General features: G+C 35.9%; 1 protein-coding gene across 6 annotated transcripts in view; it reads left to right on the forward strand.

Annotated features, from left to right (window-relative positions):
• The window catches only part of nlgn2b (neuroligin 2b), a 333,407-nt gene that overhangs the window by 109,848 nt on the left and 197,467 nt on the right, over positions 1-26,092 (forward strand). For 3 of the 6 annotated variants that reach the window (XM_087268665.1, XM_087268672.1, XM_087268668.1), the window contains one exon: positions 14,018-14,118. The exons of 2 other annotated variants lie outside the window; for them this stretch is intronic. The gene's annotated coding sequence lies outside the window, so the exon portion shown is untranslated. Of the gene's footprint in view, positions 1-3,513; positions 3,662-14,017; positions 14,119-26,092 lie in introns of all 6 variants that reach the window. One more of the 6 variants, XM_087268667.1, reaches the window with a different exon arrangement.

Raw genomic sequence — 26,092 nt, forward strand, 5'->3', positions numbered from 1 at the left:
GTGTATTTTCCAGTCTCTTGGCACTCTGCAAATACAGCATGTGAAATGAGCGGGACCTGAGGGGCGGTTTGCTTAAAGAGACAGACAGGCACTGAGCGCATGTCAGGATAGGCGGCTGTCTCTCATTAATAGTGACACAGACAGGTAGAGACAGAAATCATCTCTGCTCTTCCGTGTCCTCATGCACATTAGATGGCTGTGTACTGTACACGTTCACTGACTACAACTAATTTATTGAACAGATTCACCACTTTAGGTTGACTTCATAACCATTTAATTTTGATCCTGAGCAGGCACTGAATGTGCTGAAATAGCACTCTGCTATGAGTGTTTAAATATGTAAAAGTCGTTATCATTGTTTTCCGTGCAAAAATTTCTCACTGTGTATTAGACTTTAAATGTGCCATATTTACAAGAGTCAGCAATATTTCTCTACATTTATTTTTATGCCATTTTAGAAAATGATGAAAAGAAAGTAGATATACTAATATGAAGTCAAGCACACAATAGTAGTTTATTAATTTAAGTGTAAATGAAGGCAAGGGATTTTATAATCAGCTCAGGCTCATTCTGATGATGCTCCCTTATATACATTTCTGGAGAGGGCAAAATACGTCCCAGAAGCAATTTTTTTTGCCATTTTTGTTTTTGCAAATCCACCAGAGGTCACTGTGTATGCTTTTTTAGATCTCAAATTTCTTGCGAGTGCCATCCGCACCTGCTGTTTTCGCGTAAACCCACCAGAGGCCGCTGTTGACTGACTGACTTACTGACTGACCAACTGACTGATTCCCCCTACCCTCCCCTTTCTCTAAACCCAACCAATGGAGTTTTAAAAAGCACCGAAATCCCTCCCCACCTCCGTCTCCAAACCCAACCGCAGTGTTTTAAAATGCAATACCAAAAAAGCCACATTTTCAGATTTTACCACATTCTGACCCTGTTATTTACTTGTTTATTTAATTTTTAGCTTTTGTTTTGGTCTTACCTGCTTTCTGGAACCATTCTTCACTGGACTCGAACCCCATTGTCAATCATCTCCTCTTTGCATCGCAAGTCCACCGACATACATGTCAAGCTAAAGGACGAACTGGTAACAGCAGGAAAGCCGTCCATATGGAGGTAAGAAGTCTGCTGGTAAGCAAGAAACGGAATGGCGTCACACTGCCCCGTAGCATTTGTTTTAAAGATAAAATGCAGCCATGTGTTCCTTAGGCTACATAATTTGCGATCTCCAGGAATGTATATAAGGCTAGGTTTTCAGAATGAGCCTATGTTGCTTACAGTATCACAAACTGTGATATCACAGGGTTTAATGGGTTGCCTAATGCAAATGGAGTAATAGTAAAATCATAATGCCTAAAAGTAAAACCTTTCCATGGCAGCCACATGACCGGTCATGGCTACAGTGTATGCACCTGCTGTTCAACCCATTATTGTTATGCACTGTATGTCTGTCTTGGGATCTCTCACTTTTAAATGTGCAAGCTATGAAGAAAGTTATGACAATACGCATCTGTGATGCAACCTATGTTAATGCTAAGTTGTGGCGAGTATGATGCTTGGTACCACAGGATGCATGCTGCATTATATATTAAAAGAACAGAAATAAACATATAGATCTCTCACTGTTTACATTCTGATTGATTTACACGAGTAAACCGACAGTTCTGTTCTACTCATTATTTTAATCCGAAATGGAGCATGTATCTGCTGGAACTTACTAAACTTACTAAAAAGATGTTTTGTGAATGGTAAATATTGACCTGCTGTGTGTTGTAGGGCTGTCAATGTGTCTGAAAACCTACATTCAAAATTCTTTCTTTAATATAAGAAGTTTATTTATGGACTAATTTCGCGAAGATCATGTGCTTATGATTGATTACAGCTGGTCCCGCATAGGCCAATACATAATTCACCAATCAGATGTTTCCTAAGTCACCTTGAATAACCTAAGTTCCAAACCACAGCCATCAAAGGCTTCAAAATCAATCATTAGGTAAGTGTGAACTTTTGAATTACATTCGAATACTAAAGGCAAATTTTAATGCTACAAGTTCTGTATTGTCTTCTATGCCACAAAAAAGTGCCCAAGAGAGCATAGTAAGTAAATAAACACCTGATCAAGCATCGAATCATTGAAATGAAATGACACTAAATTTTTTAGAACATCCAATTTTGGGGTGATTTCTTCCTATTTTGCAGCAGGTAGTGGCTGTGTGGTGTTTGCAATGTAAATTGCATTAAACATTGACTGCTTAAATGCAGGCCCCTCATCATGGCACTTTTTTTTTACAATGTAATTTTTTACACAATTTACAAATGACTTTAATTGAATATGTTGACATGGAGACTAATAATTAGATATTAGTATGATTAAGACAGTACTCTGATTAAGTTATTTAGTTATTGAAGTGCAGTACAGATATGTTAACACCTTAATCAACTATTACTATTGTGTAGGATTTTCGCCGCATTTTGCGACAGGATAGTCTATACGCACACAACGGATTGAGACTTTTTTTCTGCATTTAATGGGTCAGTGAAGGACCACAAACACCTGCAATGCAAAACATAAATCATGATCGCCAGAAATGTGTATAGGGGTATGTTTTCAGAATGAGCCTATGTTGAAAATGTAGGGATAAAGGTGCCAGACTCATGAAAATAAACAGAAAGAGGCTGTTGCAATGTCTGTTCATTCACTTGCATCTCACGAATTGACATGTGTCTTCAGCGGTGGCAGGTTTTATGGCAGCTCCCACTGCCATGCAAACATTTTACCCTGGTTAATGTATTATGGGCTCAGTCGTCTTTTCAAGTTCACCTTCCTCCATTTTAAGAAAAACCCTGTCATGTAAAATATGTATTTTTTAATATTACTAAAGTGGAAATCAGTTCACTAAATAATGCAAACTTGACATGGCGCTATATTCTCATTTAAAATTGCTAGTTCAGTTGATTGATTCACAGTGATTCACAGTGATGATATTGTACATATATAGAGTGGGAACATATAGAGAAGACAGAAGTGGCAGTTGTATTGCACTTACTCTGTAAAACTTGCATAGATCAATCTTTCATCCGTTGTTATAGTTATCATAATGTCAAATCTGACAATTTAACATTGAATCACTCATTTTATCAAACATTATGCTACGGTTACCAAAACTGAAAGAGAACAGTTACATACAGAAATCAAGTAAAGAGCACTCCATTTATAATCAATAATGTTTATATGACAACACAAGCTCACTGACTGAGTGTTAATAGTTTGTTGGTTTTAACAAATCGATTCGCTGGCGATTCGCAGAACTCACACAAAACATACAGTACACAGTCAAAATGTGTATTGAGCACACTCTAAATAACCAGTGGCTATTGCACTGACACAGTCAACCGCCAATGTCAACATAGGCTTATTCTGAAAGCCAGAAGTACGTATGGTTGCATTTAGTTTTTAAATTGAACGCTACAAGGCGGTATGATGCTGTTCTTTTTTGTTCTTACCAGCTGACTGCTTACCTTCATGTGGATAGCTTTCCCGCTGTTACCAGTTTTCCAGTTAGTTCGCCATGAATGTTGGTGGACATGAGATGCAGAGAGGAGTTGACCACAAGAGCGGGGTTCAAGCCTGGTAACGAACTGTTCCTGAAAGCAGGTAAAACAAAAACCGAATCCAAAAAATAAAATAAACTAGTAAATCACAGGGTGAGAATGTGGTGAAATATGAAAACGTGGTAAAAAAATCAGGTGAGGGGTTTTCTTTTTCTGAATTGATTTTATCAGACGAGGGCGATCTTATTTTTTTTACTTTATAAAACTCTGCGGCTGGGTTTAGCTAAGTGGGTGGGCAGGTCAATCAGTGCTTTTGAAAATAAAATTGGTTGGGTCAGTCAGTCAGTCAGTCATTCAGTCAGTCGACAGCGGCTTCTGGTGGATTTTTTTATGCGAGAACAGCAGGCGCGAATAGCACTCGTGAGAAAAATTTGAGATCTCAAAAAGCGTATAAAGCGACCTCTGGTGGATTCGCAAAAACAAAAATGTATCTCCTGGGACGTATTTGTCGCTCTGCATAAATGTATATAGTGGTACATTTTCAGAATGAGCCTGGGTTGGCCAATGTGCATGACTGCAGTTTTCAACACTGTTAAGCATGTTGTGAAACACTAATAAAATACACATAGAAACATTTGAAAGCAGAAATATCAGCAGGTACTCGGTAGGGTACTGCAGAAAGGGCACTTTTAACATCACTGGTAGGCACAAAGATTCTCTTTTGCTCTCCACAACATGAAAACGCTTCAACATAAAGAATTCTTTCTAGAAATGTTTACTGAGAGACAGCCCCTGACCATGAACTCTAAGCCAAATTGCTTTGTGATGAACATTGATTGTATGGATATGCAGTGCTAAGAAGTTTAAAATGTGCCGAGTGTAATTGAATCTGTCTTGGCTGTTTACCTTGCGGTGATAGCAAGATGCTTCCACAACATAAAAAATGTGCAGCTCTTCAGCGCAACCTCAATAAATCAACTATTCAAGGGGCCAGTCAATCAATCAAATTTTATTTGGCATCTTCACAGAAATCTGCTTCGGAAGCACCTAGAAAGTACCGGCATGATTTACCTTCGAGTTAAGAAATGACGTTGCCTCAACAGACAAGGTCACAATCTGTCAGTGGCTGATTGTCAGATGACAACCAAAGTTCCTGTCCCTTAAAAAGGGGGATAAAATGGCGATATTTAAAAAAAAAAAAAAAAAAGACCTGTGTAATCACACTCTCTCTGAAAGAGGCAGTCTCAGCTTAGAGGACAGAGGTAACGTCAACTATTTTAAATTCCTGCTTTCGCCAGAAAAGGGCAAAAAGCCAGTTGCCAATTTGATTTCTCAGAGCAGACACATGGGCATGGCAGCCAAGTCGAATCATTTTACTTAAAAGTTTATGTTTTACAAACTTGCTTGATTTGTGTTTCCTGTTGTACAATGATAATTTACATTACATTTATGTCTCCGTTACTTTCTACTTTCACCTTGAATATCCTTTTCAATTATGCAATTTGGTCAAAAAAATAATGAAATTACATTAGCCTCTTTCACACTTACATACAGTACCATACCGGAAAATTCCCTGCAATTTTCTGGAAAAGTATCATATGTGAACAGGTCCTTTTTGAAAACACTGGTAAATTTGTTTCGCAAATTTTCCAGAAAAAGAAGTTACCGGACATTACCGGGAATTTTCTGGAATGCTGCTCTGTGTGAACGCAAATGGAAAATGACCAGAAAGAGCGTGTTTATGCCTAGAGCATGCTGACGTGAGACATCTACTCCAGCCAATCAGAACATTCAGACGCATACACATCTGCAAAAATAAAACCCTTTGAATATTTTTCCAGACACATTTAGCTGCTAGCTGTTAGTCAGATAACGTTTCTAAGTTCCTTCTTAATGCCAGTTGTGTAAAAATCATCGATTAAATTCGATAAACCGTTTGTTTACCTTCAAGCTCTGCTTCAGCTGCTTGACGCATGTGCAGGTAAAGTGCAGGAGTGCTCTAGTGAGCGCCAGCACACACATATATTATGTACATCTCGACATGTGAAAGTGTTCCTCCATATGTTTCCATTGAAGTTGTTCACACTATTATCCATCCACAGTTTGTAATGTAGTCAAGTGTGTAAACATTTAGCTGCAGTTTGCGCTTCTGCCTTTGGATATCTCTCGGACAAAGCTGCTGCATGAATGCTAACGCTTTAAATAACTTTTAACTTTCCACTTCTATGTTTATTAATGATTTTTGGGGCGGGATCCAAATCGGCGACGTGGCGCAGTACTGCAAGTGCAATGATGACGCGTCGGTTTCTCATTATTATTCATAGCGAAGTTTTCTTATCCTATGAGAAGAGCCGGCTGCTTAATTATTCATTAGACCTGCCAGACGTGCCAGTGTCAAGCCCAAGCTGAGAGACACGGAAACCACGGCACAGTATTTAGCCGTTCATGAAGGCTCATATGCGTTTGTTTCCATCATCCACGGGGTTTGTTGCATGTTTTCCCCCGCGATCTTGTCAGGACCGATCATACAGCAAAGCTGTGTGTGTGCTGCAAGCATTTTTATCGGGAGAGCAGCACGAGAATTAGAGAATGGCGGACGCTGTCTTTTATCAGGAGTTCGTTCACATTCAGACACATCACCGTGCTGCTGTGTTTGCCTAAATCCTCCAGATTACCAACAGGGTTAATGGTTAAAATAGACAGGTCAGGAGATCTGCTCCACTGAGTCTGCTGGATACGGGGATTGAGGGAGAAGTCCTCATTTATAGGGTTTACATGAACACACTTATCTTTATAATCATATAAATTGTGGTTGTCTGTATATGAAATTACGAATAACAAATGTAGCAGGGCATTAAATCACTGTTCATTTCTTTGCATTTTAACTTTGTAAACTATAAACTCATGCGTCTCCTCATGGTTTGTGTCTCATTTTGTGAGCTAACTGACAACAACAGTTGTTCGCTCACGTTCTCCCCTGCTGGCCACGCCCACTCCTGCCCTGTGCTCGCTGAGCTCCACGCCCATTAATCATGCATCTTTTGAAAAAATTCTGAAGTTGACTTTAACCGAAAGTGGGGGGTGTCATGGCCCTTTAATGATGTCAGAATATACCGGTATTTTGGAATGGATGTGTAAATGATCTTGACTGGAAAAATTCTGAAATGTCCATGCCTGGCACTTTTTTTAAGCTTAATGAAAAAGTCGTTTTGGAAAAAAAAAATTCTGTACATTTACCGGTTTCATTGTGTGAAAGGCGCTATTTTATACTGCATGTTGCTCAACATATTTTGCTTGAGAGGTTTTGCTTTTAGCCTTTTTTGTCATGTGATGCAGTCATTTAACAAAATTAAGCAAGATCCTTGACTGTTGTACAGCGTTTATTTGTGTGCTTTTCATTTTGGCGGCATTGATTAATTGGTTAGTCTGTTTGTACATACTTCACATTGATATTCAGCAGATAACACCTAATATTTTGTTTGCCATCCGAAACTGCATTTTGCTCACTTTTTAAACGTTATACTCTTGTCACCAAGAGTAACAAGTCCACTTAATTGTCCATCTGTTAAAAATAAACTCTTTGCCTTTCATTGTCAGAACATTTCAAAGAGGATGTAAAAAAACATTCCTGCCAGTAATGACTCAGCTTGAATCGAATTCTGTTTCACTAATGTATAGAACTGAGAAGTCTATTTATTTATTTATTTATTTATTTATTTATTTATTTATTTATTTATTTAATTTTATTTCCTTATTCCACAGACGGGACATTTCTTGGTATATATTTAATTTAGTTTTTGACTAAACTTGAACTTGTCTTGACAAACTACATGTACTCTCCATATGTCCTTTACATAAGCTATGTTTCCATTCACCTATTTTTATGCGCATTTTGCATATGCGCATAAAAAACGATTGATGGAAAGTCATGATGCACATAAGTTTTTAAAATGCGCATAAAAAAACGTATGCGTATAACTGAGTTGGTTAAACTTTTAATTCGATAAGAAAAGATGCGCATAAACTATATGGAAACACTTTTACCACACAAATTTCAGTATGCGCATTAAAAAGGTCATGTGATTTTGTTATAAGAGATCCTGTGATGATAAAAAATTTGTGCAAATGGATAAACCAGCAGGCTGAGCACATTGTAAAACATTTGAAACGTTGTTTTGGTCAATCTAAAACGCCTTACTCTTAAGTATTAGTGTTATTATATTATTACTGACCTGCAAAATCAAGAGCGTCTGTGCTCTTCGTGCGTCTCACACCGGCAAACACAACCGCGCGTTCACTGTGTGTCAGGATTTCTGTTTTCACTGTTGATATTTGGTGCAAGTTTATCAGGAAGTAATGATTTTGTTAGCTTTGACTCGTTGGATGGAAACGCTGCTTTATTCGCGTGTCTTTTATGCGATAATTCAGTTTTGTGCATAAAGTTTATTCGCATTTTTAAAATGAATGAAACAAACCCTTTGAAATGAGTGATGAAAACAAAGCTAATGTCAGCTTTAAGGATGAATTTAAAAAAATGTTACAGTTAAGGAGATAAACATTAAGTGGATAAGAAAATGCTTGTACTGTATATGGATGGTTTTCAAATTTGTCTGTATTAGTATAGACGGTCCATTTACATATACAATCTAAAACCAGATAAAATATATGAGGCATGCAGCTTCCTTTACTAATTTCAGCACACTTCTAAGCTTTTGCTCTGGTGATGTTTGTTGTTGCTAAACAACCATCATCTCTAATCTCCAAGGAACCACCAAAGACAAACCCTTGCTGCAGCTCTGATATTAGTTTTATTTATGGAGAAAATTGGAAAGTTTTTTCCACAGTTTTTGGTTCTTCTACATTTGTCTGAGGTAAATAATCTATTGTTATTACTGAAGTGTATAATCCATACAACGTTTGAAGCTGATTGGTTGGTTCATGTCAAATGAAGTGTGGTGTGCTTGCTTAAACAAGATGAGATGTCAACTTGCTGCGCTTTAGGCATGCCTGAAAAAAGCTCATCTCCTTTTGAAATGACTTGAGAAGGCACTGTATGTGAACGTCCCCAAAGACAAGACTATGTTATGGTTTTTGGTTGGTCTGCACCCAAACCAGTCATCCTAGTGGAGTGAAAATTTCAGCTTCATTTTGCAGATTCAGGAGTAGTTTCAGTCATGGCAGAGCATGTGTTTAACCTTCCTCTGCTTTCCCAAGCAATTACTTTCCACAAAGGTCTTCCTGACCTCCCTGACAAACACGGACAAGCCTCCTCTCCTGTTTCCCCATGTGTCTGCATGGCTCAGCCCGACCTAGCTGGCCCAGTTCTGTCTTTATGTCTCTCCCAGTACCTTATCTCTCCTTCTGTCTGTCTCATCTCCTCTTGCTTTCTGTCTGCACTATTCATCATTGCCCAAACACATGACAGGAGGTTTTCTTCCGTAATCCCCACTTCCATTATGTAAGCGTGCAAAAACATATCGTCCCCCTTTTTATTTCTGCTTCACAAATAGTATTTATAATTTGCTTGACCTCTGGGTCAGGATCTTATTAGAAAAGAGGGGAGAGATATCACTAGTTACCCAGACAGGCTTGTAATTAGGCTTTCTAAATATGCTTCACTGCTTTTAATATCAGTGATGTTTACGCAGATCTGTGTGATGTCCCATTAAAAGTTTTCATGTGTGTCTACATACTTTGTATATCATACTCTCTTTGGTTTATGCAGATTTACGTCTCTGTTAAGCATATGTGACCATCGATTTTAAATCTATCCATCACATTTGATTGTACTCTTTCAAGAGGACATGACTGTAATGAGCAAATGTTTTTAAATGGGTGAAGGTCTGTCATGACAACATATCTTTCTCTGTATCAATCCATTGGCCTCCAGACCTCTAATTAGAGAGTGATGATGAATTTGTGGTCACTCAGTCACTGGAGGTGATGAATGACCGAGTCGCTGTTGCATGCTGATTAACTTCAACAATTATGCTGCACTAGCGCTTTTTTCATGAGTGTTTCTTTCAGATATTTACTTGTTACATGCAGTAGTTACAACTGCAATACTGTGGTAATATTTAAAGCCTTTATAATACTATTTTTAAATGCTTATGTTTATGTTATGCTATGCTACATTAAGTAACATATAATTACTGGAGATCGCGAATTATGTAGCCAGAGCAACGTATGGCTGCATTTTGTCTTTAAAACGAACGCTACTGGGCTGTATGATGGCGTTCCTTTTTGCGCTCACCAGCTGAATGCTTTCCTGCTTGCGGAGGGCTTTCCCACTGTAACCAGTTTTTCCAGTAGCTTGACATGTACATTGGTGGAGAGGGAAGTTGACTGCGACAATGGGGACAATGGTTCCAGAAAGCAGGTAAGACAAAAACAAAAGCTAAAAAGTAAAATAAACAAGTAAATTACAGGGTGAGAATATGGTAAAATCTGAAAACGTGGTAAAATCAGGCACTGGGTTTTTTTTTTTTTTTTTGGATTGCTTTTTAAAAGGTTGGGATCAGTCTGTTGGTCAGTTAGTCTGTTGATGGCGGCCTCTGCTGAATTAACATGAAAACAGCAGGCGCAAATGGCACTCGCAAGAGAAATTTGAGATCTGAAAATGCATACACTGTGGCCACTGGCGGATTTACAAAAACTGCAAAAAAAAAAAAAGTAGCTCCTTGGATGTATTTGGTGATCTCCAGAAATGGGGTTTGTAATGAACATTACATAAACAGAATGAGCCTTGGTTGACATTATGCTACCTGTTAAAAATAATGTTAAGTTATTAACTGTGATAAGCTTTGGACATTTTTATTTTATATGGATTAATTTGACAAACATGCATGGGACAACATCTAGTCTGGGTATGTTGTTAATATTTTTGTATGTTCTGCAATTTGTGCAATATTTTTCAACTGCACAACTCAAACTCACATGCGGCTCATGGGCTTTTCTGCATCTACATACTGTTCTGAGACTTACTTTCACAGAAATTAATAGTTTCATTAGAAAAAAGCTAGCATGGAATGCACTCTAAGGACACTATCATACACCCACCACGATAAGGCGCAAGATGTGTTTGGTGCAATTTGTTGCTATTTTCAGACCAGCCCAACCCTAATTTTCATGTTTTGCAACATTGTTGTTTAAATACCAAATCCATTTGCGCCATGCGTGTGCTGGTCTATGAAGGAGGTATGTTAAGGCGCATTGTTGTGTTGCTATTTTGATGAACTGAAATAGACTATGCCATTGACCAAGTAAAACCTGGCCTAAAGTCCAGCGCAGAGCGTTTTAGTTATGCACCTTTGCAGGTCCAAAACATATACACATTGCTTACACACACAGGATGTACAGCAATACACAAATATCTTTACATATGAAAACAATTAAAAGATTAAAATGTTACAAAAAAAAAATATTTTCTACATGAATCCAATAAAAAAATTATTCATGACAATTTGCATTTGTATAATGTTATTATTAGTTGTAGTATTTATTATATGCATATTTATATTTTAATAAAATTAAGTTTAGATTTGTCCACCTGTCGTTTTTTTTTTTTTTTTTGGTGAGTATTTATCACCATATGGTGCTTTAGAACAGGACGTGTGTTTGGATATAACTTACCACATTTTGTTATTATTGTTCATTTATTTGTTAGCTGGAAAATAGAACTGAATTTAGAAATAGTTTTGAAACAAATCTTTGCACTTAACAAATAAAATATGCAGGTTAATAAATGTCTTAAGTGGAGTGAATTTACACCATTTCCTTAAAGTACAGAGAAATTAAAGAGGCCAAATGGAGGAGGCACATTCTTTATCCTCGTGCTACAGATGCTCTGTTTAACCGTTTTCTTGCTAGTGAAGCATTTCGATTTTCCACTTACAAAGTCCGCCATGTAAATAGCAAATGCGCCGTGGCATGACACATCTGACTCTTAAAGGGAATGGGAGATGAGACTCTGATTGGTTTAATGCACATTATGCTTAAAACACAACCATAGCTCATTAAGAGAATAAGCACAAGCCTGTTAGACCATGTGCCGGGGTGCAGTGTGTATTTTTTTTTGTCCTTAAAATAACTAAAGTGTATACGGACACGCCCTTAATGCTTTTGCGCCATGTGCTTTAGACTTTGCGCCTAGATTTTTTAAATAGAGCGCCCAAGTTTATTGTATCCTAAAATGGATTTATTAAATTATTGGTAATGTTATCATTTTAAAAGTGTAACTAAATTAATTAATTTTATTTCAAACTGTTCTAATGTGTAGCTTATTTGACAAAAATATTAATAAAAGATATATAAAATAAATTGTAATGTATATATTTTCATTTGATTATATTTTAAATGAATGATAAAATTATTTATATTAATTTTTACATTTGTTTTGTTGATTTTATTAGGGCACATTTTATTATTTGCACCTACAGTAAATGTTTCCGCAGAGGTTAATGACTACAATTGCAATTTCTACTTTTGAAGGTTTTCTGAGGTTACTGAATTCAAAACCTGGATCCCTTGTTGAACTACAGTTACACCCTCATGTTCTGGCATCCAAGTTTTTGTTTTTTTTTTGTTTTTTTTTGTATAGCCCTTTTGACATTTTTTTTTATTGTAGTATAAATACACCTTCATATTAAAAACTACATTATTGGTTAAAAAACAACATTTAGTGAATATTATAACCACAGGGGAACATCTGTGACCTAAGGTTTTAGTAAACGTCTGGTATTCTGCATTCTGGTAAGCGGATAAAATCATATTAGGTACTTTAAATCTAAAATCTCTGGGGTGAGACTGTTTAGATAACATTGGGGAAGGAGAGTAAAGGTAATGTTTGTGAAAATTTGGTTCCACTAGCATCTGTGCACCCAAATAATCCCTCATTCATACCTACAGATTAAATTTCCTATGAGGATTTTAAATAAAAGTAAACAAAAAAATATCCATTTAACTTTTAATCTTAAAGCTGAAAAACGTCTCAACTGTTTGCCTTCTTTAGTGTGTGAGATGTCTCTGTTATCAGGGTAAATCTAGAGAGAGAAGTCTTTTATCCCCTCCAAACAGCCTCAGCAAAATGCTGATGGAGACGGAGGAGAGGAAGAACCAGTAAAGTCCCATGGGTGGAGATGTGTGTGTTTTGAATGTCAGTGTTTGTGTGTGTGAGAGAGAAAGTGGTGTGATAACAGCGCTGTGTAACTCAGCACTTCTGTGATGTTTCGGTATCTAAGGGACCAAAAGCAGCGAATTCCAGGCAGACAAACAGATCAAGAGATAGCATGCAGGCCTGAGACAAAAACAAGGATAGAAAGAAAGACTGTGAAACAAACGGTAGATGAGAATGGTAAATGGTAGATGTGTATATTTATAACCAAAAAAGCATTTCTTAACCCATTTCTTGAATTACCTGCAACTGATTAACATCATTGACAATCACAGAATTATCTAATCAGCACAAGAACAAACCCCTATAATAAATCAAGATAACACTATAGTTTAAATAACAATTCACACCATTTACTACTGGCTTATTACTTGCGTATAATTAAGATATGAACTGTTTATTAGCAATTATAAAGTATGAGATTAAAGTATAGTGTGAGATTTTACATCCATAATCTTACCCAAAACATAAACCCAACTGCTACCTCATATATAAACTATTCATAAGCAGCTAATTAGTAGTGCTTTGACCTAAAAGTCTTGGTTTATGTTTTGTTAATATAGTATTAATAATAATTGTATATTAAACTTAAGTGTGACCAAAATCAAGTAAACGCAAAAATAACGTAGCTCCTGGGACTTATTTGCCGCTCTCCAGAAATGGATACAGCAGTACGTTTTCAGAATGAGCCTGGGTTGCACTAATATGTAAGTCATATTAATTTATTATGCATTGGTTGTAGTTTTGAATGGCAGAACAAAGTCACCTTTCCATCTGAAATAAATGCATGCTTAATTTGTAAATATCATATGTGAATCATTTGCTGTGTGATTAGTCTTTAAATATGTAAATAACTCACCAACCTTTGATGTTTCTTCTCTCTCTTATCTACAAGCATTGCAGCTTTCCAGGAATACAATCTCTAGCATCCTTACTTAACACTCTGTGCAGTATTAAGGACAGATGAGTCACTGAACTATATAGGACGTTCTATCCCTGCATCAATAAATGTTTTGTGATAATTGGCCAATGATAATCAGAAATGACCATTTGCCAAAATGGCTAGTATGGAAAATCTGAGAGCTGTTAGTTTTGTTATCCTGCTGCACATCTAAAGTGACTGTTATCATAGTTTTTGGTCAAATCGTTCAGAAGTTACAAGAAAAATTCTTTTTTAAAGGTGGCACATGTTTGTTCAGAATATGCTGACGTATTACAGACATAAACGGTGCTACTCAATATCTTTCCTCATTTCCTCTCTCCTCTGTTCTCCATCCTATGACCCAGAAACCGATTGAGCCCAGCCATCTTGTAGGACATCTCAATTCTCTAATTGCACTGCAAGGATAGAGAAGGGTTCCTGCGAAGGCATGAGCGAGTATACACAGGTGGGTCCTTTGCAAAAGTGTTGTATTAACTAAATGTGAAGTGGATTTATATACTTCTCCCCTTTACATCTGCTAGCTAAAAAATCGCTAACTACAGCAGAACATTCAGTAACACTTAAAAATTGGGTTGTGCTAATGCTAGTTAATGCATTTACAAACGTGAACAAACAATGAACAATACATGTATTACAGTATTTGTTCATGTTAGGTAATGAAAATACAGTTCGTCACCTTAGAATTATAAGGTTTTTGTCAAAATTGAGTTATTGACGTATAAAAGATTATAAGTTGTTTACATTTGAAGACTTTTCATTTAAAAACAAACAAAAAAAGGTTTTATCTACCTAATTTTTTTGTCATTTAGATGAAATGTTCAGTTTTACACTGTTGACAAAGAAACAGTTATTTAAAAAAAATACATGAAAAATGTGAAATATTTTTATTTGTGTATATGTTGTCAGTGAAACATTTTCATTGTTTATTAAACTCATTTGCTAATTGTCTGTTTTCTTTTAAAGTCTTTAAATGTTATATTAAGCCTTGAAAGGCAAATACTTAATTTAATTTATGGGACATATAATTCAATAAATATAATTCAATAGTTTATATAAAGCATGTAATTCAATAAATATCGCCATATTAATTACAAAAAAATAACAGCTGCACTGGATAAAATATTTAGCAGAGCCTTGTATGCTTAATTTGAATAAGAAAAACATTCTTCCTAAATTAAAAGAAAATAACATTAAATAAACAATATACTGTAGAATGCAAAAAAAAAATATTATTATTTCTCAAGCATCAACAAATTGTTAAAACACCATTTTTTTTTTTTTTTTTTTTTTTTTGTGATTGTATTTCTTGAAAAGTAAAGCTTCAGTTGATGATCTGCCAGGTAGAACCCTATAGTTCCAAGCGGAAAAAGACTTTTTAGAATTAGAAGGTTCTATCTGCATTTGCCCTGTTTGTTTAACCCAAAATTTGCAAATGTAAGAGAATTTTGATAATTTACATTTAGAGTACATTTAGGGTCTTTGTCATGTTAATGTATAAAAGAGAACTGTCACACACATATTTGCTATATGGTATGGTATGGTAAAACTTGCTCAATATCTCAAAATCATTCAGAACGCAGATAGAATTCTAAGGTGACGAGTTGTTTATTGTTAGTTCATGTTAACTCATGGTGCATTTATTAATGTTAACATATTCATTTGGATGTTAATAATACATTAGTAAATGCTGAACTAGTACAAGAGCTGTACAAGTATAGTTCATAATTAATAACTAATGAAAACTTATTGTGAAGTGTGACCAAAAATTCATAAAGTTCATGGAGTTATTGCAAGTGTGGGTTCATAGTTCTTTTTCATTTTGATTTACAGTAACATATATTTTTATGATTTTAGCTTAAATAAAAACAGTTATTGTCTGGGAATAATTCATTGTTAATGAGTCATATAAAAAATATGGTAACATTTTACAATAAGGTTGTTTTTGTGAATGTTAGTTAATGCATTCACTAACGTGAAGAAACAATGAACAATACATTTATTACAGTATTTGTTCATGTTAGTTAATGAAAATACATTTGTTCATTGGTAGTGTATATTAACTCATGGTGCATTAACTATTTTAACAAGCATGAATTTGGATTTTAAAAAGGCATTAGTAAATGTTGACTATGATTATTGATTAATAAACGCTGTGCACTGTAAAGTACAATACATGAACCAACAATAACTACTAAAACCTTATTGAAAAGTGTTACAAAAAATACAGGCAAATGTGGTGTTTTGTGGATGTTAAATCTATTACAATATAAATAACTATTTATCTTTACGATGCTTGAAAGTGACAAAGCAAGAATATAGAGAAGGAAGCGTGAATATATAATTTCACTTGATTCAGTTCCTCTGTCCTCATGACTTTTCCTTGAATCCTTCCATCTCATCCTGAGGGGGTGGAGCTAAGACACATGGAAAGGAAGTGAGGAGAGGAAATGAGGAAATAAGCACAAGTAGGAATTAAGAAGCCCCAAATAGCCTCAAATCTGATTTAGCTACACTATGTTACAGTATTTGGAGAGTCAACAAGATTTCAGCATTCCCATTTAGGTCACACGTTACTATAAGGTTCATTAGTTAATGTTAATTAATGCATTTACCAACATGAACAAACAATGAACAATACATCTACTACTGTATTTGTTCATGTTAGTTAATGAAAATACAGTAGTTCATTGTTAGTTCATGTTAACTCATGGTGCATTAACTAATGTTAACAAGCATGGACTTGGATGTCAATAATGCATTAGTAAATGTTCGATTATGATTAATAAATGCTGTACATGTGTTGTTCATGATTAGTTCATGTTATTAAATGCATTAACTAATGAACCTTATTGTAAAGTGTTACCCACATTTATTTAAATGATTTATATGTAAATAAATTTTAGTCATCCCAGAGCAATTTACAGTTGTAAAAGAAAGTGAAAGTTTTGCAGGATTTCTCTCTTCCTGTTTGTTGTCCCAGAATTTATCATCACTATTAAAATGTCTTTGAAAAAGATCTGTACTTTGTCATCAGAGAGCATCAGATGACAAAACAGACACTTGCTATATTGGGCATTATGACACAGCTGTTACTTTTTGATACATTTATTGCTCGTCTGTAGAAATGGTTCAATCAGACAATAAATCAGTTTCTTCCTCTGCAGAAAAGGCTGAGATTAAGGCCTCTCTTGAAGTCAGTTCTTACCCTTCTGTTTTCCTATAATACAATACATTACAATACAATACAATACAATACAATACAATACAATACAATACAATACAATACAATACAACACAACACAACACAACACAATACAATACAATACAATACAATACAATACAATACAATACAACACAACACAATACAACACGACACAGTACAAAACAATACAATACAATACAATCTTGTGTTGTTTAAATTGTAATATTTAGACTTGAAGTTAAGTACAGTGTAAATACGTATTTGTTTTTCTTCAAAATGTCTAAAAAGCTCTATAACTGTTATATTTTTTGCTTTTTTTATTATGCCAAATGGTTTGAAGACTGATCACATTCAGAGAAACAAGTTATTTTAACTAGTAAAAGAAAATATACTGTGTCTATGTTAATGATATCATACATCTTCGATTTTTCAGTTTGATTTTATAAAAACAGGGAAACACCTTTAATGTTGTCTTTTATTAGACTGCGCAAAACAGCATTTTTTAACACTAAAATGTATTTAGTATGAAAAATCAGAAATGCTTCTTCCAACCCATTCTCATTCTGAAAGCGTATCCCTATATACATTTCTGGAGAGTACCAAAAACATGCCAGGAGGTAAGTTTTTTTTTTTTTTTTTTTCACGAATACACCAGCGGCTGCTGTGTATGCTTTTTGAGATCTCTAATTATTCTCCTGAGTGCCATTCAACCCTGCTCTTCTTGCGTAAATCCACCAGAGGCTGATGTTGACTATCTAACTGACTGAATGAGTGACTGACTAAGTGATCGACTGACCCACCCTCCTCCTTCCCTAAACCCAACCAATAGTGTTTTCAAAAGCACCGGTTGGCCCGCCCACCCACTTCCCTAAACTCAACTGACAATGTTTCCAAAAAAAAATACAGAAAAAGAATATTCTCCTGATTTTTAGATTTTAACACATTCTTACCCTGTTATTTACTTGTTTATTTTATTTTATTTTCTTGGCTTCTGTTTTTGTCCCACCTGCTTTCAGATCGTGTTCTTTATAAAAATGAAATGCAGCCATATATAACTTTGGCTACACAATTTGCGATCTCCAGAAATGTATATACAGTGAAGCTTAGTTTTCAGAATGAGTCTATGTTGACTTCTTTCAAACTTGATCACAAGCAGAAGAACCGGGAGCTGTTGACTGTGGCATAATAAAAGCTCTGCTGCACAGCATTCTTGTTTCACTTTCAGTCTTACTCTGCTTCATATTACTATAATAATAAGTTTTGAATACTTCAGCTCATTCATGAATATGATTTTCCTGCGAGATGTAATGAAAACGACAACTCCCATAATTTCACACTCAGTCATGGCATTTTTAAATTATGTCTTTGTTTGTTGTGAATACATGCCCTCTAGTGGAAAAAATGACATGTTGTGCCTTTAACTCTAGGGGCCCTATCATACACCCGGCGCAGTGTGGCGCAAGGCGTGGCGCAGTAGTCTTTTGGTAGTTTCAGCTTGGCGAAAGAGTCATTTTGAGGCGTTGCGCTGCGCTGTTTAAATAGCAAATGTATTAGCTTTCATTTGTGTGCCCATAGGCATTCTGGTCTAAAAAAAAAGTTATGAGGCGGACCGCTGGCACGTTGCTATTTTGAGAAACTAGATTTTTCATTAGACCAAAACTAACCCGGTCTAAACTCTGGCGCAGAGTTGCGCCTCGCTTACACACTGCTTAATACGCACAAGAGAGCAATAGGCAAATATCTTTACATATGAAAAAATGTAAATATTAAGGATATATATATATAGTATATAATAAGAATAGATATAGAATATAAATATAAAGGATTAAAATATTACAAAACATATTATTTTCTAGCCTACATCAATATGAAAAACCACTGCTTGTATGTCTTCATCTCTGGAGGCTTTTTCAGTTCATTCATAACAATTTGCTTTTGTATAATGTTATTATTATTAGCAGTATTATTTATTATATCCATATTTATATTTGTTTTATTAAAAACAAGCTTAGATTTGCCCACCTGTCAGGTTTTAGAACATATGGGGCACAGCATGTGTTTTAGGATATAACTCAGGTTTTTGAGCACATTTTGCTATTATTGTTCATTTATTCATTTGCTGGAAATTAGAACTAAATTTAGAAATAGTTTTAAAACGAATATTTGCGCTTAACAAACAAAAGTATTTATTTATAGACTAATTGATGTCTGTGCTTAAAGGTTTCCCTATCCAAGAGCGAAAGTGAAAGTGATCCATTATCTCTCATTCTCACGCAGTAGATGCTCTGTTTAACAGTTTTCTGTTAAAAACTGTTAACTGTTTGCTTGTGAAATGCTCATTATTTCCACTTAGACTTACTTTGCGTCCTGTAAATAGCGAATCCGCTCTTGGCGCGACGCAGCTGACTCTTAAAGAGAATGGCAGATGAGACTCTAATTGTTTTTTTCTCAAAACACACCTATAATTCATTAAGAAAATAAACTCAACCCTTTTAGACCATGCGCCACGGCGCAAGGCAGATTTCCCGTCCTTAAATTAGCAAAAACGCGTCCTGACATGCCCTGAAAGCATTTGCGCCCTGCGTTTTGCGCTCTGCGCATGGACCGTCAAAATAGAGCCCTAGGTGTCACTTATGGAAGTAGCATGTAAATTAAATGTCTTCTAATTTAATTAATTTATTAATAAATGTTAAAAAGATAACTAATTGTCGCTTTACATATCAGCCAGATTTCTCGTCTTCTTAGCCAACATGTTGCAAGGTGAACACATTCACTTAATTGATTGTACCCAACAAAAGCATTCATTCTCTGTCGTGTCTGTCATTATTAATTGGTCAGCCTCTTCAGATTATTTGAGTGATTTCTCAGCACTTTAGCCATTAAATGGAAAGGCGTTTTTTGGGGGGGGAGAATACACATTCAATGACCATGTTCTCCTTGAAATCATATAGTTTTGGAAAATGTGTTTCTATAACACAACTGTTAGAGCGTGAGACTGGCAATGCCAAGGTCACCGTTTCGATTGCCAGGGAACACTTGTATTGATAAAATGTATACCTTGAATGCACTATAAGTCACTTTGGATAAAAACGTCTGCCAAAAGCTTGAATCTAAATTAAGGTGAATGGAGACAGGCTGTTAGAGAAGCTTGGTTTTCAGAACCCTCCCACCCTCCTTTTTCATAGACTGCTAAGCCAGGGATAATAAAAAAAGGCGATGGAATATCTTTGTTTAAAAGCATTAGCAATGTGCACACTCAAGCATGACACAAGCTGGATTGAGGAGTGTGAAAATGACGGGAAAGCCAGACTATTGCAAGTCTGGTCAGCAATACAGAGGGAGATTAATCTTCACAATAGTGCGACGCGTTAGATCGTTCGTGGGAGTGTGGATGTAATTTGTCGAGATTGTGCAGGGTCTTAGCAGTAATGTGGGTTTAGACGAGAAGTTCACATCTGTCTAATCGAGTACAAGCATGACTAAATGCCACTTGTAAACACTGCCATAGTGCTGGGCTATTAATAGATGTAGGATGTTCTCAAACAGTCTAAAACTATCCTCCATTTTTTCTGAATGTCAACCATCCCCAAGTTATGCTTTCTGTTTCTTTAATTAAAGCATTTGACAGGCATTATGTGAAGGCATTATAGCTCTGCACGACGCCAAGCCAGTTTTAAGTGAGATTTGTGAATGTCTTTAGTGATACAGGCTCTATACAAACAGTAAAAAAAGAAAGTTGTTATGGAAATGATACGAAGCATTATGATAGAGAGAGACAGTGGGAGAGAAAATTATTCTCTATAGACTGTGACAGCTTTGGGCTTGTGCAGTTATTTTTCAGGCTGATTCCAGTTGAAAAGCAGAAATTAAACTCTTTATAGTCACGCTCTTATCATATCTTGTGGTTGACTAATGATTCAAGTTTTGTTACTGGAAAGTTAAAGACTTGGGAATGGGTTTGTAAAATCCATCTGTATTTGTGTGTGTATGGTTTTTATCACTTTTAAATGCTTATATAATAGTCCTGTCATTTTCTTATGTGCTTATACAGCGGGGGGAAATAAGTATTTTTTCATTTTTCTCAGAAAACATATTTCTAAAGGTGCTGTTGACTTGAAATTTTCACCAGATGTTGACAACAACCAAAATAATAATAAATGAAAAGAAAACAAATCTTATTAGTTTACAAATGAAGTTATGTGCAATAAAAGGAAATGACACAGTTAAAAAGTATTGAAAACATGAAGAAAAAGAGGTGTAGAAATGCAGTGAAAGCCCAGACAGCAGCTGAAATCTCTCAGAAGTTATTCAGCAACCCTCTGCCCTTCCTCATTGTAAATAAATATTATAGTAGCTGCTAGTGTACAACCTCTACATTAGCAGGAGCATGGAGATGTAATCAAGGTGAACATTTTAGCAAGACAATGATCCAAAACACAGCAAAAGAAACTCTCAAATGCTAAATTGAAAAAAGAAAATCAAGCTGTAGAATGGCCCAGCCAATCACCTGACTTGAATCCTATAGAAAATCCAAAGTAAAGATCAGATTTGATAGACATAATACACAGAACCATCAAGATTTTTACACTCTGTTAAATCACACCTGAGCAGTATACATATGAGAGACGTCTTTAAGCTGCCTCCTTTGTGGTTCTAACATTCATTCATTCTGTCATTTTTTTCGACTTAGTCCCTTTATTAATCTGGGGTCTCCACAGTGGAATGAACCGCCATGATTCTAACATCATATACAAAAAATATTTTGGAAATCAACTTTTGAACTTCAAAATTGTGATCAATGCAAGTGGCTATGAAAATCTCTAAAGGTGGGAATTATAATTCATATTGTATGTAAATCAGTTTAATCACCGACTTGAATAAATGAAAATAAAAATGAAGTATAATTTAGTTTAGTTGATAGTCAAAATATTGCTAAAAAAAGGTGTTTTTCTTCTTTAGTGCCAATTTAATAATATTAATAATAACAATAAAAAGCAGTGGCGCAGTAGGTATGCTGTGGCCTCACAGCAAGAAGGTCGCTTGTTCGATCCTCGGCTCAGTTGGCGTTTCTGTGTGGAGTTTGCATGTTCTCCCTGCCTTCGCGTGGGTTTCCTCCGGGTGCTCCGGTTTCCCCCACAGTCCAAAGACATGCGGTAGAGGTGAATTGGGTAGGCTAAATAGTCCATAGTGTGTGTGAATGAGTGTTTGTGGATGTTTCCCAGAGATGGGTTGCGGCTGGAAGGGCATCCGCTGCCTAAAAATGTGCTGGATGAGTTGGCGGTTCATTCCGCTGTGGCGACCCCAGATTAATAAAGCGACTAAGCCGACAAGAAAATGAATGAATGAATGAATAATAACTCCTTACATTTTATCGTGCTCAATGCACTTTACTCAAAGGGGGGGGGGGGGGGTTTGCTGACTGATGGAGAGAAGACAATTATGACATAAGGATGGTTAGGAGGCCATGATGGCCAGGATGCTGGGGTTAAACCCATACTTTTTTTTTTTTTTTTTGAAGGACATCTTGGAATGTTTAAAGACCACAATGAGTCAGGACCTCGGCTAAACATCCAAAGACGTCACTTACTGAGCAGTATAGAGTCCCCATCAATATACTGGGCTATAAAGACCCAAACAGATCACAGGTTGGGCACCTCCTGCTGGTCTCACTTACACTACTTACAGCAGCAACCTAGCTTTCCCATTTGGTCTCCCATTCAGGTACTGACCAGGCACAGCCCTGCTTAGCTTCAGTCGGCGACCATTTGAGAGTTGCAGAGAGCTAGCTGCCGATGATTTTGTTTAATGTTAGCTGATTAGTTACTCTCTTGGAATTAATTTTTTGATTCATGTATATTAGGCTTGGGCGGGATCCAAATTTTGATACCGTTCAACCTCCTCCCTATTTTACTTCGGTATCCGGTATTATCGTGCATAATAAAAAAATTATGACGTAAGACTCAGACAGCGTCACCAAACTGTTGGCTCGTGCCTAAACCATTCAGAAACTGAATACCGTATACTGTATGCAACCTTAGGTTTGCAGTCACCTGTTTGTCTTGTTCTTATTAGAGATCTACGCGGGACGCTCTCTCTCATTCACATTCACACAAACACACACACGCACTCGTACGCCCGCACACACACACACACACACACAGAGAGACAGCACCACATTTCTCTCTCATTCACACACACACATATAGAGAACACCAAGCGACACAAAGCTTCACGCTCTCTCTCATTCATACACACGTACACACACATACACACAGCATTCACGCGGAGCAATACTGTTAGACAGCGCACCCACTCCTTTTCAGATTAGTTCAAATTAGCTCCTGCGCTTTATTCGGAAATTTATTCCTGCACCACAAGAAATCTGGTTGGCTCCCACAATGCAGCAGCAAGAATGCAGACCTCTAGTTATTATTTACCACGTCTCCCTTCTCGTTTGGTCGAAACCGGAGATTCTGCCAAACTGCAGGTCACTTGGTGCGTGACTCGCCTTACCTCACCTCTCTCTCCACACTGTCCCGTGATGACAGTCACGCATACGCATTTGTAGGCATTAAATAAATAATATTTATTGTTTAATACTTGTTTCCTATTTAAGTGCATTGTTTTTTATGACGGTATAACGGTATTGAAATTGACACCGTTGTTATTTTTAGATCCCGCGGTATACCATATTACCGTATTACCGCCCAAGACAAATGTATATAATAAAGTGAGTGAGTATTTTGAGCACTTTCGGTTGGCTTTAAGATTGCTGAAGTTTTGCATCATCAAACTCTGAAAAAAAACTGACTTGGATAAAACAAAAGTAATACAAGTTTTTTGTTGTTTTTTTCAAGGCAAGAGAAGTTAAAAGAAGAGCCATAATGAGGAAAGGACTTGTATGCCCAGTGTGTTGTATAAATTCACAGGAAGCTCAGGTCTGAATCCCTAGAGTGAGGTTAGACAACCTGGTACTCATTTATTCCCTCCGGCATTCATTTATTTGCTCTCTTTCTTTGATTCTGCAGTCTTTCTCTCTCCATCTCTGTCTCTCTCGCTTCTGCCAGCTTGTTTTCTCTCTCTCTTTCTCTCTCTGACTCAGGCATGAATAATTCAAAATGACTGGGCAAATTCACCTGGCGTCTCAATTATCACTTATGTTTTTCCTCTGGTGTCGTTTCTGCTCTTGGTTTCTCTAGCAGTGCTTCTTCTGGGGCGATTCAACGGTCTCTGTTCCCTGACCCCCTCATATCATCCCATGCTGCTTCAGTAAAGATGAACAGCACTTTACTTTCTCGTCTATTTAAACTCTGACAGCGTCTGGTCTCTTCATCCCACGCATCTCTGGACGCCCACGCCAGCACTCTCAAACTCAAGAGTGGAAAATAAACAAGCACGCTATAAACTACAGACAGACCGATTCAGAGCAAGCAAACACTCTTTGATGTCTGAAACAGTAGTTTGAAAATAATATAAAACTTTAGGGGTTTTTATATTATTTATTATATACTGAAAAGCTCGTCTGAAGCTTTTTATTTTAAGGATCTAAAGGTTAAACACTTGGAAAAAGTCAATTATTGGTAATTAACATTTGTGCAGAGTAAGAGTTTTGCTATTAAAGAGTTGCAACAGTGGCTGTGAAAATGTCACATTTGGGATTTATCAGTATTTAGGAAGATTCTTTGAAACTGGAGCTTTGATTTAAAAACAGGCTATGAGCTGCTAATCTAATACAGATAAATTGCGTACTGTGCTCTGGACCACAAAACCAGTCATAAGTGTCTTTTTTCTTTTTAAATTGAGATTTATTTATCACCTGAAATATTTGGTCAAGAACTCAAGATACAACTATTTAAATATTTGAAATCTGAAAGGAAAAAAATCTAAATATTTAGAAAATTTTCTTTAAAATTGTGCAAATTAAGTGTTTAGCAATGCATTTTGCTGATAAAAAATCTAGTTTTTATATATTTACATTAGAAAACATATTTAAAAAATCTTCACAGATCTTTAGATAATATTCTAATGATTTGTGGCATAAAATAAAAATTTGTTATTTTTACCCACACAATGTATTTTTAACTATTGACATTATTAATAAGCAGCTTATTAGTCATTTATTAAGCTTGTAGTGTTAGTTAATGGTTTGCTTATATCTTGAATTGTGATTTAAACTAAAGGGTTATCTTTGTTTTTCCTACTATGAGAGTCAACAGGTTAGATTTTTTAGCTTTCTTCAAAAAATCTTCTTTTGTGTTCAACAGAAGAAAGAATCTCATGAAAATTTGGAACCAATTGTGGAAGAGTAAAAAGTGAGTATAATTTATTTTGGGATGAACTTTAAGAAAGGGATATTTTTCTGCAACATTTTAACTTCACTTTCCCTTTGTTAAATTGTTTTGATGTTGTTTATTTCTCGGTGGGATTTGTGGTCGTTGTTGTTGTTGTTGTTGCTTTTGTTGTTGTGGTTGTGGTTGTTGTTGTTGTGGTTGTTGTTGTTGTTGTTGTATTTGGACCAGATTTAGAAATTGTCATGGTTAATATCATTTTACTCAATTTCCTTAAATATGATTTTGAAAAACCCTGATGTAAAAGATTGTTGGTGTTAATTTTAACTAAATAAACAAATAAATAAATAAATAAATAAACAAATAAATAAATAAATAAATAAATAAATAAATAAAAGAGTGAGGGCACAGAATATGATTTAAAAAACTGAAAAGTGATGAAACTAACACAGATATACCACCTTAATGCCAAAATAATTAACATAATACGTCCAGATTCATACTTAAAAGAATGCCATTTCTATTTATAGAAGTTATCTTTTATTACTGTAATTACAGATTAAGCCGAGTTATAAAAGGGTTCAAGTCTTAAAAAGATACCACACAATATCACATTGGGCATCTCATTGGGCATCAACAGATTTCTGATGCTCATGGTACCTCAATAGTGAGACTGTCAAGTATTGTAATAATTCACCTTTGATCCTGACATGAATTCCAGATATTTTGCAGGCGTTGTGTGACCATAATCTGTGTGCTGTCTATTGAACTGTTTGCAAAAAGCTTGTGGTTTCATAAACAATATCCCCTCCATCTCCTTGTTAACAGAACTATTACATAAGCTGTCATAAACGTAATGTGAATAGAGTGTCCAAGTGAGTCACGAAACAGGAACAGAGAGTCTCTCCTGCGAGGTCGCCATGACAGAA

The sequence above is a fragment of the Danio rerio genome, chromosome 10 (assembly GCF_052040795.2).
Source record: "Danio rerio strain M-AB ecotype USA chromosome 10, GRCz13ab, whole genome shotgun sequence".
Taxonomy (NCBI): Eukaryota; Metazoa; Chordata; class Actinopteri; order Cypriniformes; family Danionidae; genus Danio; species Danio rerio.